Genomic DNA, 13,366 nt, shown 5'->3' with positions numbered 1-13,366 from the left:
TCAGACAGCAGCAGAAGCCATTGGCTCCCGGAGGAAGGAGCAGAGACAGTTCGAGCCAACTGTTAATGGACACACAGAGCAGCGGCTTAGGAGAGAACCTGGTCAGGTGGCTCCATAGCAAGCAGCTTGCTATGGGGGCACAACGCATGAGGGAGGGGCCTCGAACACTGGCAGGGGACTTAAGAAGAGGAGGATCGGGGTTGCTCTGTGCAAAACCATTACACAGAGCAGGTAAGTAGAACATGTTTGTTATTAAAAAAAAAAAGCCTTTAACTACTTTCCAACCGCAGATAGCCGAATGGCGGCTACACTGTGGCTGGCCAGTTCTGGGAGGGCGCCATATGACATCCTCCCTGAACGCACTCTCCTGCGCGCCCCCGGGGGGCGCCCCTCCGGCAATCTCCGTGATGTGGTAAAAGGCCAATCATAGCGGCCTTTTACCACGTGATCAGCCGTGTCCAATGACATGCTGATCACCGGGAAATGCAATTGCCGGTTCTCGGCTGCACTTTCCTCATGCTGTCAGAGCGTGAGGAAAGTACTGCCGAGAACCAGCAGTTGTCAGAGCAAGGATCGGCACCGATCATCAAGGCACTGATGATCAGTGCCCAGCAGTGCCACCCACCAGTTCCGCCCACCTGTGCCCAACAGTGCACCCACCATTGCCACCCAGCAGTGTCACACACCTGTGCCCAGAAGTGCCACCTACCTGTGCCCAGAAGTGCCACCCACCTGTGTCCACCCAGCTGTGCACCCACCTGTGCCACCCAGCTGTGCCCACCAGTTCCGCCCACCTGTGCACCCATCTGTGCCACCCAGCAGTGTCACACACCTGTGCCCAGAAGTGCCACCTACTTGTGCCCAGCAGTGCCATCCAGCTGTGCCCACCCACCAGTGCAGCCCAGCAGTGCTGTCAGTCAGTGCCACCAGTCAGTGCCCAGCAGTTGTGCCAGTCAGTGCCCAGCAGCTGCTCTAGTCAATGCCTAGCAGTGCCGCCGGTCAGTGCCCAGCAGTGATGCCAGTCAGTGCCACCTATCAGTGTCCATCATCAGTGCCACCTCATTAGTGCTGCCTATCAGTGCCGCCTATCCGTGCCACTTCATTAGTGCTGCCTATCAGTGCCCATCAATGCTGCCTCATCAACGCACATCAGTGAAGGAGAAAAATTACTTGTTTGAAAAATTTTATAATAGAAACAAAAACTTTTTTTTCCAATTTTTTGCAGTTTTTTGTTTATAGCACAAAAAGTAAAGTGCCCAGCGGCGATTAGATACCACCAAAAGAAAGCTCTATTTGTGAGAAAAAAATGATAAAAATGTCATATGGGTACAATGTTGCATGACCACACAATTGTCATTCAAAGTGCGACAGCGCTGAAAGCTGAAAATTGGCCTGGTAAAGAAGGGGGTAGAAGTGCTCGGTAGGCAAGTGGTTAAATATCACGTTAAGGCTCATACACACTGGGCTTAACCGCCTCTCGCCCACCATATAAGCAAATGACTGGCAAAAGGCGGTTCTCTCGCTCTGGGATGACATCATACGACGTCCTCCCACTCTAACCGCGCCTGTGCGCGGCTCTGGGGGCACGCAGCGCAGCAATCGGTGGTGCGCTGTGTCACTCGGACACAGCGGATCACCGATCAACGGAAAGAGCTGAAGACGTCGGCTCTGTCATGTGATCAGCTGTGTCCAATCACAGCTGATTGCATGTAAATAAGGAAATACCGGGTATTGGAATTTCTCTCCCCTTGAGCTGTCACGCTGACAACTTGTGAGGAGAGGAGAGCCGGTAAATCGGCATTCCTCAAAGGAGACATGTGCACTGATCATCAGTGTAACCCCAGCAGTGCCACCTGTCAGTGTCCATCAATGTCAGCTGTCAGTGCCACATCAATGCCACATATCAGTGCCTACCAGTGCGCATCAATGCCACATATCAGTGCCCATCTGAGCTGCCTTTCAGTGCCACCTTTCAATGCCAGTCAGTGCCACCTATCAATGCTGCTTATCAGTGCCAGTCAGTGCCGCCTAACAGTGCCACCTATCAGTGCCATATGAGTACTGCCTTTCAGTGCCCATCAGTGATGCCTGTCAATGTCCATCAGTGCCACCTACCAGTGCCTCCTCATCAGTGCCGCCTATCAGTGCCCATCACTGCAGCCTCATTAGCACACATCAGTGAAGGAGAAAAATCACCATTTTACAAAATGTTATAACAGAAACTAAGAAAAAAAAATTTTTTTTTCAAAATTTTCAGCTGTTTTTGGTTTGTTTAGCAAAAAATAAAAAACCCAGAGGTGATTAAATACCACCAAAAGAAATCTCTATTTGTCTCAAAACAATGCTAAAAATTGAATATGAGTACAGTGTTGCATGACCGCGCAATTGTCATTCACAGTGTGACAGCGCTGAAAGCTGAAAATTGGCCTGGGCAGGAAGGGAGTATAAATGCCCTGCAGGCAAGTGGTTAAAAAAACAACAACAAAAAAACAGAAAAAAAAAAAAAACACACATACACTTTTACCAGGTGTTTGATTTTCTTTTTCTGCCTATAAACAAATATGTCTATGGCCTATGTGTCCATGAACATACATGTTTACAGTCATATTAAAAAAACATTACCAAAATATTCAGGTGAGGAGCTTTTGGGCAGATATAAATGACACACCTAAATGGCAGGGACATTTAGCATTTGAACATTCATTCATTTCAATGGCCAGAGAAAAAACTACAGGTATATTCTGATAATGGAATCCATTAACTGGCAAATGTATGATGTGCATAAACAAGCCTAAACGCATATTCAAGGTGTTCAGGAGAGCTGAATAAACACTGATTAAGCATGCATGAGCATGCATGCTTGTATGTCTTCCATTTTCTAATTATTGCTCCCACAGTTGATTTGTTCACACCAAGCTGCTTGCCTATTGCAGATTCAGTCTTCCCAGCCTGGTGCAGGTCTACAATTCTGTTTCTGGTGTCCTTCGACAGCTCTTTGGTCTTCACCATAGTGGAGTTTGGAGTGTGACTGTTTGAGGTTGTGGACAGGTGTCTTTTATACTGATAACAAGTTCAAACAGGTGCCATTGATACAGGTAATGAGTGCAGGACAGAGGAGCCTCTTAAAGAAGAAGGTACAGGTCTGGGAGAGCCAGAAATCTTGCTTGTTTGTAGGTGACCAAATACTTATTTTCCACCATAATTTGCAAATAAATTCTTTCCAAATCAGCCATTGTGATTGTCTGGATTTTTTTTCTCATTTTGTCTCTCATAGTTGAGGTCTACCTATGATGCCAATTACAGGCCTCTCTCATCTTTTTAAGTGGGAGAACTTGCACAATTGGTGGCTGACTAAATACTTTTTTGCCCCACTGTATGTACTTTTCCCGCAGCAATAACAGAAATGGGCAGCACAGTAGCTAAATGGTTAGCACTTCTGCCTGGCAGTACTAGGGTCGTTGGTTCAAATCCCAGCCACGGCACCACCTGCCTGGAGTTTGCATGTTCTCCCTGTGCTTGCATGGGTTTCCTCTCACACTCCAAAGACATGCTGGTAGGTTAATTGGCTCTTGTCTAAATTGGTCCTAGTATGTGTATGTATGAATGTGAGTTAGGGAACTTGTACGCCCCTTGAGGGTTAGGGACTGATGTGAATGTATAATATATATGTAAAGCACTGAGTAAATTGACAGCGCTATAGAAGTACCTGAAATAAATAAATCCAGCTGAATACTTATAAATGTTACAATGAACAACAACCCTCAAAATCCCATTTAACCACTTGCCGCCCAGCCACTGTAGATATACGGCGGCAGGGCTGCACTCGCAGGCAAAACCACGTTTTAAAACATGTGTTTTGTAAACAAATAGGGGGCGCGCGCGAGGCGCACCGCCGCCCTATCTGTCCCGCCAATCACCACTGCAGATGTGAGTCGCCGGGTCACAGCCGGTCCTTAGCGGCTGTTTCCCGGCGATCGGCGGCAAACAGTGACAGACAGCACAGCTGCAGTAGCTGTGCTGTCTGTCACTTCCCTGTGAGCTCGAGGATGAGCTGATCGAGAAAGAACAGTTTCTCTTTCTCGATCAGCCTTGTCCCATCCAGTACACCCCCCACCCCCTATAAAACACTCCCCTCACTCCTATAACCCTTTCCTGCAAAATAAAGTTAACCCCTTCCTCCCCATTGCCATTAGTACAGTGTCAGTGGGGTTTTTTTTGCACTGATCACTGTATTAGTGTTTTTGGGGATGTCAGTGACCCCAAGTCAGTACGCCTTAATGTCAGAATGTCCGCCGCAGTCCCGCCATTAGTCACTGGTCGCTGCCATAAGTCCCTGATCGCCGCCATAATTCGCTGATCGCCGCCATTATTAGTATAAAAAAACCCCTAAAAATCCCAGTATCTTTCCCGCCATTTGTAAACGCTATAACTTTCACGTAATCCAATTAATTTACACGTATTGGGGTTTTTTTTTAGCAAAGACATGTCGCAGAATGCATTTTGGCAGAAATTTATGACTAAATTAGATTTTTGCATTTTTTTTTGTACTGGACATGTTTTATAGCAAAAAGTCCAAAATATTGTTTTTTTTTCCTCAAAATTGTCAGCCTTTTTTAATAGCGCAAAAAATAAAAAAAAACGCACAGGCGATCAAATACCACCTAAAGAAAGCTCAATTTGTGGGGAAAAAAAAGGATGTAAATTTCATTTATGTACCGTATTGCATGACCGCGCAATTGTCCGTTAAACTAGCGCAGCGCTGTATAGCAGAAAAATGGCGTAAATTGCAGTATTTATACCATAGTTTGTAGACGCTATAACTTCCACACAAAGCAATCAATATACACTTATTGGGATTTTTTTTACCAAAAACATGGAGCAGAATACATTTTGGCCTAAATTTATAACTAACTTTGAGTTTACTATATATTTTTTATAGCTGAAAGTAAAAAATATTGTTTTTCTTCAAAATTTTTGGCCTTTTGTTGTTTATAGCGTGAAAAATAAAAAGCGCACAGGTGATCAAATTACATCGAAAGAAAGCTCCATTTGTGTGAAAAAAAGGACGTAAATTTCGTTTGGGTGCAGCATTGCATGACCGCGCAATTATCAGTTGAATTAGTGCAGCGCCGAGTAGCAAAAAGAGGCCTGGTCATTAAGGGGGGTAAATCCTCTGCAGCTCAAGTGGTTAAGATACTTCATATCAAGCAAGGAGATCCTACACCGTCCAGCATATGTCCGATCTATAATATGCACCTAGGTAGTTTCCATGCATGCAATAATGTGAGTTATGATCTATACCTGTGCTCCCATATTAAATGACAGGAAGAATCTCCTCTCCCAGCCAAAATAACTTCCCTTGAAATAATTTACTGGGAGGGGTTTCTGATTGGCTAACAAAACACTTTTGATCTTACATGAAAAGACTTCACTTGTAACAATTAGGTTCACTATAGTGTTGGCCAGATACACAAGTCATCCTTTCACCAAATAATTTTCCATATGGGTGTAGATTTTGCATATGACTGCACCTCATTGTGAATAATAGATGTATACACATCTCACATAGTGGATTATATAAAAGGATTATTTATTATATATTTAATTATGGAGTATATATAATATATAGGTAATTGTGTGGGAGCCCAGCACCATTCCTTTTTTTTTTTTTTTTTTTTTTTTTTTTTAGGTGCACAGGATCTGCTGTTAGTTTTGGAGGCAATGCGGTCTCTACAGCTGCTAACTAGGGCCTCTTTCAAACGGGAGAACAGATCGGGTCCACCTGTCCGTTTTTCAGGCAGACCCAATTGGACCCAATTCTATGGCGAGGTGGATATAAACGAACATGTGTCCGTCTACACCCGCCTGCATCCAATCTGTTAAAAATAGACAGATGGGGATCCATTCCCCATCCGTCTAGTGGACTGGATAACCGTTGGATGTAAACGGACAGGTGGTTCATTTACATTCGATCGTCCCATAGAGACCGCTCTGCACAAGCGGAGCAGACATGGACCGGTCATCTGCCTGCTCAGTGGGGATCAGCGGACAGATCACCCTCTGAGCAGGCGGATCTGCTTAATGGAGTCTGTCCGTGTGAATGGGGCTTTAAAAGGAGAAACTGTTTGTAAAGCATAGTATTTTTTGATTAGAACAGCAAACATGGTATATTTACCGGCTCTCTGCAATGGTTTTGCACAGAGCAGTCCTGATTCTCCTGTTCTTGGGTTCTATGTGCCCAATCGCAAGATCCAGGGGTAGAAACCTTATAATACTATACAAGCACTGCCAGGCTCGAAACACATTCCTACAATACTAGGCAACAATCAGCCTCAGCCTACAGGAATATTACTGTGATTATATGCCATAATCAGTGCCATAATCGGATTAAACCGCAATATGCATAAAAAACGCTCTACGTGCTTTTCTTCAGATTCCCCATTGAAGTCTATAGAACCAAAAATGCAACATTTTGAGTTTAACAAAATCCCTGACCCTTTCCAAAAAACGCACTGGATGAAAACGCAGAGACTTGAACCTGTCCCATAGGAAATCATGTTAAATGGGCTGCTGTGCTTTTCTGAAAAACACAACAGAAACCGCATAGGTGTGAACCTAGACTCAAGGAGAGTACATGGCATTCATGGCACAATCATCAGGTATGATTTCAACAGAAGCTGCAGATTTAAAATGATTGCGAACAATTTTATACATTACAGTAACCGGTTAAATCTTATATGACATTTTAGTGACTAGGTTGACTTTTTTTTTAGGTTACTAATTCAGTACAAGTCCACCTTAAATGGCACAATATCAGTAATGACAGCACTTCAAACTTCCTTCTGATTTAGATAAAGCCTTAGGATTTCCATTTTAATACTTTAGACCAGGGGAGGACTGACCATTTGGAAACTCGGGCACTGCCCGAGGGCCCGGGGTCAGTAGGAGGCCCCATGAGATGCCCCTGGTACCTTTTTCATAGGCTTTTTTGAGTTTGGGCAAGGACACAGGGGCCCCATGATCCCCTATTGCCTGGGGGCCCCATGAGTTGTCAGTCCGCCCCTGCTTTAGACCCTGTTTAGGTTCATATGCTTACAAAATTTAACGTGGTGCAGGGGATCTGCTGTTAGTTTTGGTAGCAATGCGGTCTCTACAGCTGCTAACTAGGGCCCCTTACACACGGGCGGACCGATCGGGTCCACTTGTCCATTTTTCAAGCGGACCCAATTGGACCATTGATGGTTTTCTATGGGGAGATGAATATAAACGGACGTGTCTGTCTATACCCGCCTGCATTCAATCTGTTAAAAACAGACAGATGGGGATCCATTCCCCTACCATCTAGTGGACTGGATGATAGTCGGATGTAAACGGACAGGCAGCTCATTTACATTCGATCGCCCCATAGAGACCGCTCTGCACAAGCACGGCAGACACAAATCTGTCATCTGCTTGCTCAGTGAGGATCAGCGGATAGACCCCCCTCTGAGCAGGCGGATCCGCTTGGTGGAGTCTGCCCCTGTGAATGGGGCTTTAAAAGGAGAAAGTGTTTGCTGTTTTAATCAAAAAATACTATGCTTTACAAATATGGTATACTTTCTGGCTCTGTGCAATGGTTTTGCACAGAGCAGTCCTGATCCTTCTCTTCTTGGGTTCTATGTGCCCAATTGCAAGATCCAGGGGTAGAAACCTCATCATACTATACAAGCACTGCCAGGCTCTAAACACATTCCTACAATACTATGCAGCAATCAGTCTCAGCCTACAGGAATATTACTGTGATTATATGCCATAATTAGTGCCATTTTATCCTACATTCAATCGCAGACTACAGCATGACTGTTAGAAGAGCATACTGAGACCAGCACCATCAATCGCAGACTACAGCATGACTGTTAGAAGAGCATACAGAGACCAGCACCATCAATCGCAGACTACAGCATGACTGCTAGAAGAGCATACAGAGACCAGAACCATCAATCGCAGACTACAGCATGACTGCTAGAAGAGCATAGAGAGCAGCACCATCAATCGCAGACTACAGCATGACTGCTAGAAGAGCATACAGAGACCAGAACCATCAATCGCAGACTACAGCATGACTGCTAGAAGAGCATACAAAGACCAGAACCATCAATCGCAGACTACAGCATGACTGCTAGAAGAGCATACAAAGACCAGAACCATCAATCGCAGACTACAGCATGACTGCTAGAAGAGCATACAGAGACCAGCACCATCAATCGCAGACTACAGCATGACTGCTAGAAGAGCATAGAGAGACCAGAACCATCAATCGCAGACTACAGCATGACTGTTAGAAGACCACACAGAGACCAGCACCATCCCAGAGCAACAGGAATCAATCCTAACACATGTCTGAAAGAACACACAGACAGTACAAAAAAAACATAAAGCTGAACCATATATAGAGACACACACAACACAGTCTGAACATAACAATCCCAATCTATACAGATTGCTTACCTGTTCAATCTCCTAGTTACAGTATCAATTACAGAAACTATACAGACTCATCTCCACCCTTCGTAGACATGCTGACACGCAATTACTGAAGCTCCAGGAATGTCACCAGATTTGCCATTGTATGGGTTCCTGCCCATCCCCAATCACACCTGAATGTGTAGATGTGACAAGAGAATCAGTCAGCAGGGGGTCTACAGCATCCACAATCTACATATCTGGCATGGGGGAAGGGGGGGGGGGAAAGGGGGTTGTGGTCATCACAAAGGAGTTAGTGCACAGAACACTTTCAAAAAGCTAAATACTTCTGCAGTAAGATTTATTTAAAATTCTATTTAATATAATTTGTTTTCTTTATTCATGACAAATTTACCTAAAAGGTATGTAAGACTTTGTTTTACCTAAAATATTTAAAGTGGTATTAAAGTGTTACTAAACCCACAACAGTAAAATCAGTCTGTATATGCAGTAAAGCATGCTTGTTATACTCACTGTGGGACCTAAGGGTAATCGTAAATTGATGGTGCTATAGAAGTACCTGTAATAAATAAATAAATAATCCTGTGCATTGTGGAAAAATGCGGTTTGATCCTGACTTCTCTGATCCTCCCCTTCTTCCAGTGCCCCCTATTATCTCCTGATAAGACATATAGTGTGGAGTCACTCTGCACATGCTCCACATGCTCAGTTTGGTGTGTATTGCTAGAGGTTTTTTTTTTTCCTTGGGAGAGTGCATCTGATCAGCACAGAGCCATTGGCACGGTCCAGGCAGAGGTCAGGGGTTCTGCATCCTTCTAGAGCAGAAATAAAACTTCTCCTACAAGCTTTAACCAGTGCTCTGCTGGACACTGATAGAAGTCACAAGACTGCTCTAACTGCTGATGAGAAAAGATATTTAGCAGTTTATATTTACTAAATTAATTGCAATTCCATGTTGTGTGTACTGTGGGAGACCAGATATAGTGAATGCAGAGTCCTGGGTTTAGTAACACATTAACAGCAAAAGATCAGATCCCATTTTATTTACAAAAATATATGTCCATTTCTATTAACAGAACAAAGTGAAATTTCACTAAATCAGAGCAATCAGATTTCACTTTGACTGAAATAAGTTCAATACATGCGTTTGGATAAAAAAAAAACATTTTACCTTTAGAATTGCTTTAAATAAGCCAAGTAAAGTGCAGAGCTCTAGTCTATTCATAATGGGGCATCTATGTACGAATGCCAATTCCAGCTTCTCTACAGGACAAAATCTAAAAGGCAAAAATCCCACAATAATATGGGGAAGTTTGGCGATCCAGCACAAAAGTCGTAATATATATATATATATACACACATACATATACATACACACATATATATATACACACACATACATACATACATACATATACACACATACATATATACACACACACACACACACACACACACATTATATATATATATATATATATATATATATATATATATATATATATATATATATATATATATATACATATATACATATATACACATATATACACACACATACACACACACACACACACACACACAGTATATAGTTTCCTCTTCGAGCAGCTAAACACACAAATCCTAATAATGGAATATATACTAGTAAACTAAAGCGGAGCAAATCTAAAGCTGGCTACATACTATTTATTTATTTCAGGTGCTAATATAGTACTGTCAATTTATGCAGTGCTTTACATATATATTTTACATTCACATCAGTCCCTAACCCTCAAGAGGTGTACAATCTAAAGTCCCTAACTCACATTCATACATACATATCCTAGGGACAAGTTAGACAGGAGCCAATTAACCTACCAGCATGTCTTTGAAGTGTGGGAGGAAACCGGAGTCCCCGGCAAAAACCCATGCAGGCACAGGGAGAACATGCAAACTGGTGGTGCCATGGTTGGGATTCAAACCAATCACCCTAGTACTACCAGGCAGAAGTGCTAACCATTTAGCCACTGTGCTGCCCATATCTGTACATACTAGCAGGTAATCAGATTAACCTTTATACACATATTTGTACAACAATACGTTTTGCTTTTAAAATTCGATCTTAGAATAAATGTAAGCAGATGTTTTGCTTGCCCTATGCTATGGACTTGCTGTACAATACCCTCCTAACATTGAAACAGAGTTTGCTGCCTTGCTGAACAAAAGTACAAGGTAAACCTGCTTGGACCAGTTGAGCCTGTCCCTCTTACCGTACCCATGTCCTAATTCGACCATTTTCACACAGTATGTGATGCATTTGTAGAAGTGTAAGGTGAAAAATGGTCAATAAAACCAGTTGACTCTAATACGTAAATGCATAAATGAATAAAAAGGTCCATGCACACAGAAAAGGCCCACACCTGGAAAGGGGGGGGTGTTAAGAGCCTACAGCCAAAATTCTTACAGCGCCTTGAACTTTTGTTCACATTGTACAGTCAGCTATGTGGCGGGTGTGTCGTTCATTTGCGTTGTCATTCCTTTGTGTTAGAAGAGCTTCAACTGAGATGACATAAGAACCAAGTAAACAATCTGCCACTCATTCTAAAATTATTACCTGTAACTCATACAAGCTTGATTAGAGTATTATAGATTATGTGGACAATAAGAATACAAGAAATATTCCAATACTGAAGCCTCTCCACCTTTTCAACGGAGAAGAACCCTTGACACAACTGTCTGATCTCAGATAACTCCTGCTAAAAAGGACTAGATCTACAACTCATGATACATTTGTGTGATGGTCAGTGGGAAGAATGATCCTTACGCTTCTAGTCATTGGGAAGAATTACCCCCTTACAGATAGCTAAAAAGATCAATGGTGTTAGTAGGAATTTATAAGAGGCAGAAATTGTCCATTACTCAAGGAACCCCTATGAAAAACTCTGGAGGAACCCTAGGATTTCACTGAACCCCAGTTGAGAAACTCTGCTCTACATGCTCCAAGGTTAGTTCAGTTTTCAGCCTTGATGTGTTAAGAGGTCCTTAGAGAATCAGAAGGCTTTGGTCTTGATTTTTTTTTTTTTTATCTGCAAGAAATACCCAAAAAACATTATTTCTAACGTGCCAAGCATCGAATTTCACTCTGAATCATCTCGGCGAATGGACACTGCCTGTACATCTTGTTAAACCTCAAGTTTTTTCTATTCTATTTATTAAAAGGGTAACTCCGCTTCTGTGGGAAAAAAAATGTAGCATAGAAAAAAAAAAATATAGAAGTATACAATTGCGACATAGCCGTATTGCAATTGCATTACAAATTACCTTTTTTTTCAATCTACATTTTTCTGCAAAATGCAATGCAATATGGCTACCTGAAGGTGTTCTGTACACAGATGGTTTACAGAAAACCCCCCAGATATGTAATTTCTTGCTTGTGCGATTGGCTTACTTATTTTCCCATTTTGAGTAGCCCCTGCAACAAAAATGTTATTTTTGGTGAGATACTCCCAAAGGGAAATCATGTCTCAAGGGATGCAGACTAGTGGTGCACCAAAATGAAAATTCTGGTGCCGAAACCAAAAATTCAAAATGCACTTGGCCGAAACCAAAATGCGCAGTTTTTGAAAATGAATATATATTTGTTGTAAAAAAATACACTTTGATTAAAAAAAGGCAAAAAAAAACAACAATATATACCCCAATTTGATTGTAAAATAAGAAAGAGGATGTTACAGCGAGTAGACAGATACCCAACATGTCATGCTTTAAAATTACGCACACTCATGGAATGGAGTGAAACTGCGGAACTTAAAAATCTCCATGGATGATGCTTTAAAAATGTCTACAGGTTAGCAGTGTAAAGTTATAGAGGAGGTCTATTGCGAGAATTATTGCTCTTATGTCGTGGCGATACCTCAATTGTGTGGTTTGAACACCATTTACATATGTGGGTATGGCCTAGGTATGCATTCACCACTACATGCGAGCACAGGGGGGATGGGGACACTTTAAACTTTTTTTTTACATTTAATTTTTTTTTTTTGCGCTGTCCCTTTAAAAAAAAAAAAAATGTTTTAATAACTTTTATTCTTATCACAAGAAATGCATGCAACCCTTGTGATAGAAATAATTAGTGACAGGTCCTCTTTATGGAGAGATGTGGGGTCAATAAGACCCCACATCTCTCCTCTACATTGTAAAGCATTAGATCAAAAAAAGCATTGATCATTGAAAAAAAAAAATGTCCGGAACCGGAAGGGACATCGCTGCGGTCCTCCAAACACATAGAGATGTGTGGAGGCCATATTTCCTTCCCTAATCTCTAAAAAAAAAAAAAAAAAAAAAACACACACACAACAGATTTAACCACTTGCCGCCCTGCCACTGCATATATACGTGTGCAGGGCGGCACTGGGGCGCAAAACCACGTTTTAAAATGGGCTCCGCACTCCCGACGTTTTCACCGACAGGGGGCGCACGCGCTCCCGCCGACCCGCGGGTGACACCATTTGATCCCGGAGGGATCAATCATTCGATTTCAGCCAGTGATGTCTGGCTGAAATTAGATGATCGGTCCCTGTCCTATCCTGTGTTGACATTTACACAGGACAGGATATGATGTCATTCTTCTCTGCCTGGACACATTCCGTCCCAGACAGAGAAGAAGACATCCAAACAGTGAGTAAAACAGCACATACCCACAGTTAGAACACACCTAGGACACATTTAACCCCCTGATCGCGCCCCCCCCCCCAGTTAACCCCTTCACTGCCCTGTCACCAATCAGTGAACCGATTTTTACTGATCACTGTATCAGTGTTGCTGGCGACTTCCGATAGTGTTAGCGCCCCTCCCAGATAGCGCCAGATTGCCCGCCAGTACACCAGTAAAACCCGTTTAACCCCTTAATCCCCCCCCCCAGTTA

General features: G+C 42.7%; 1 protein-coding gene across 4 annotated transcripts in view; it reads right to left on the bottom strand.

The window, feature by feature from the left end:
- NUDT22 (nudix hydrolase 22) overlaps positions 1-13,366 on the bottom strand; it is a 61,547-nt gene that overhangs the window by 32,472 nt on the left and 15,709 nt on the right. Inside the window, exon 1 of one of the 4 annotated variants that reach the window (XM_089652816.1) lies at positions 8,488-8,630. The exons of the other annotated variants lie outside the window; for them this stretch is intronic. The gene's annotated coding sequence lies outside the window, so the exon portion shown is untranslated. Of the gene's footprint in view, positions 1-8,487; positions 8,631-13,366 lie in introns of those variants that run through there. 4 annotated transcript variants of the gene reach the window in all.

The sequence above is a fragment of the Staurois parvus genome, unplaced genomic scaffold, assembly GCF_062004578.1.
Source record: "Staurois parvus isolate SC_StPar_1 unplaced genomic scaffold, SC_StPar_1.0 ptg000694l, whole genome shotgun sequence".
In the NCBI taxonomy this organism is placed as follows: Eukaryota; Metazoa; Chordata; class Amphibia; order Anura; family Ranidae; genus Staurois; species Staurois parvus.
The sequence above is the reverse complement of the archived record's forward strand: the minus strand, read 5'-3'. Positions and strand labels throughout refer to the sequence as shown.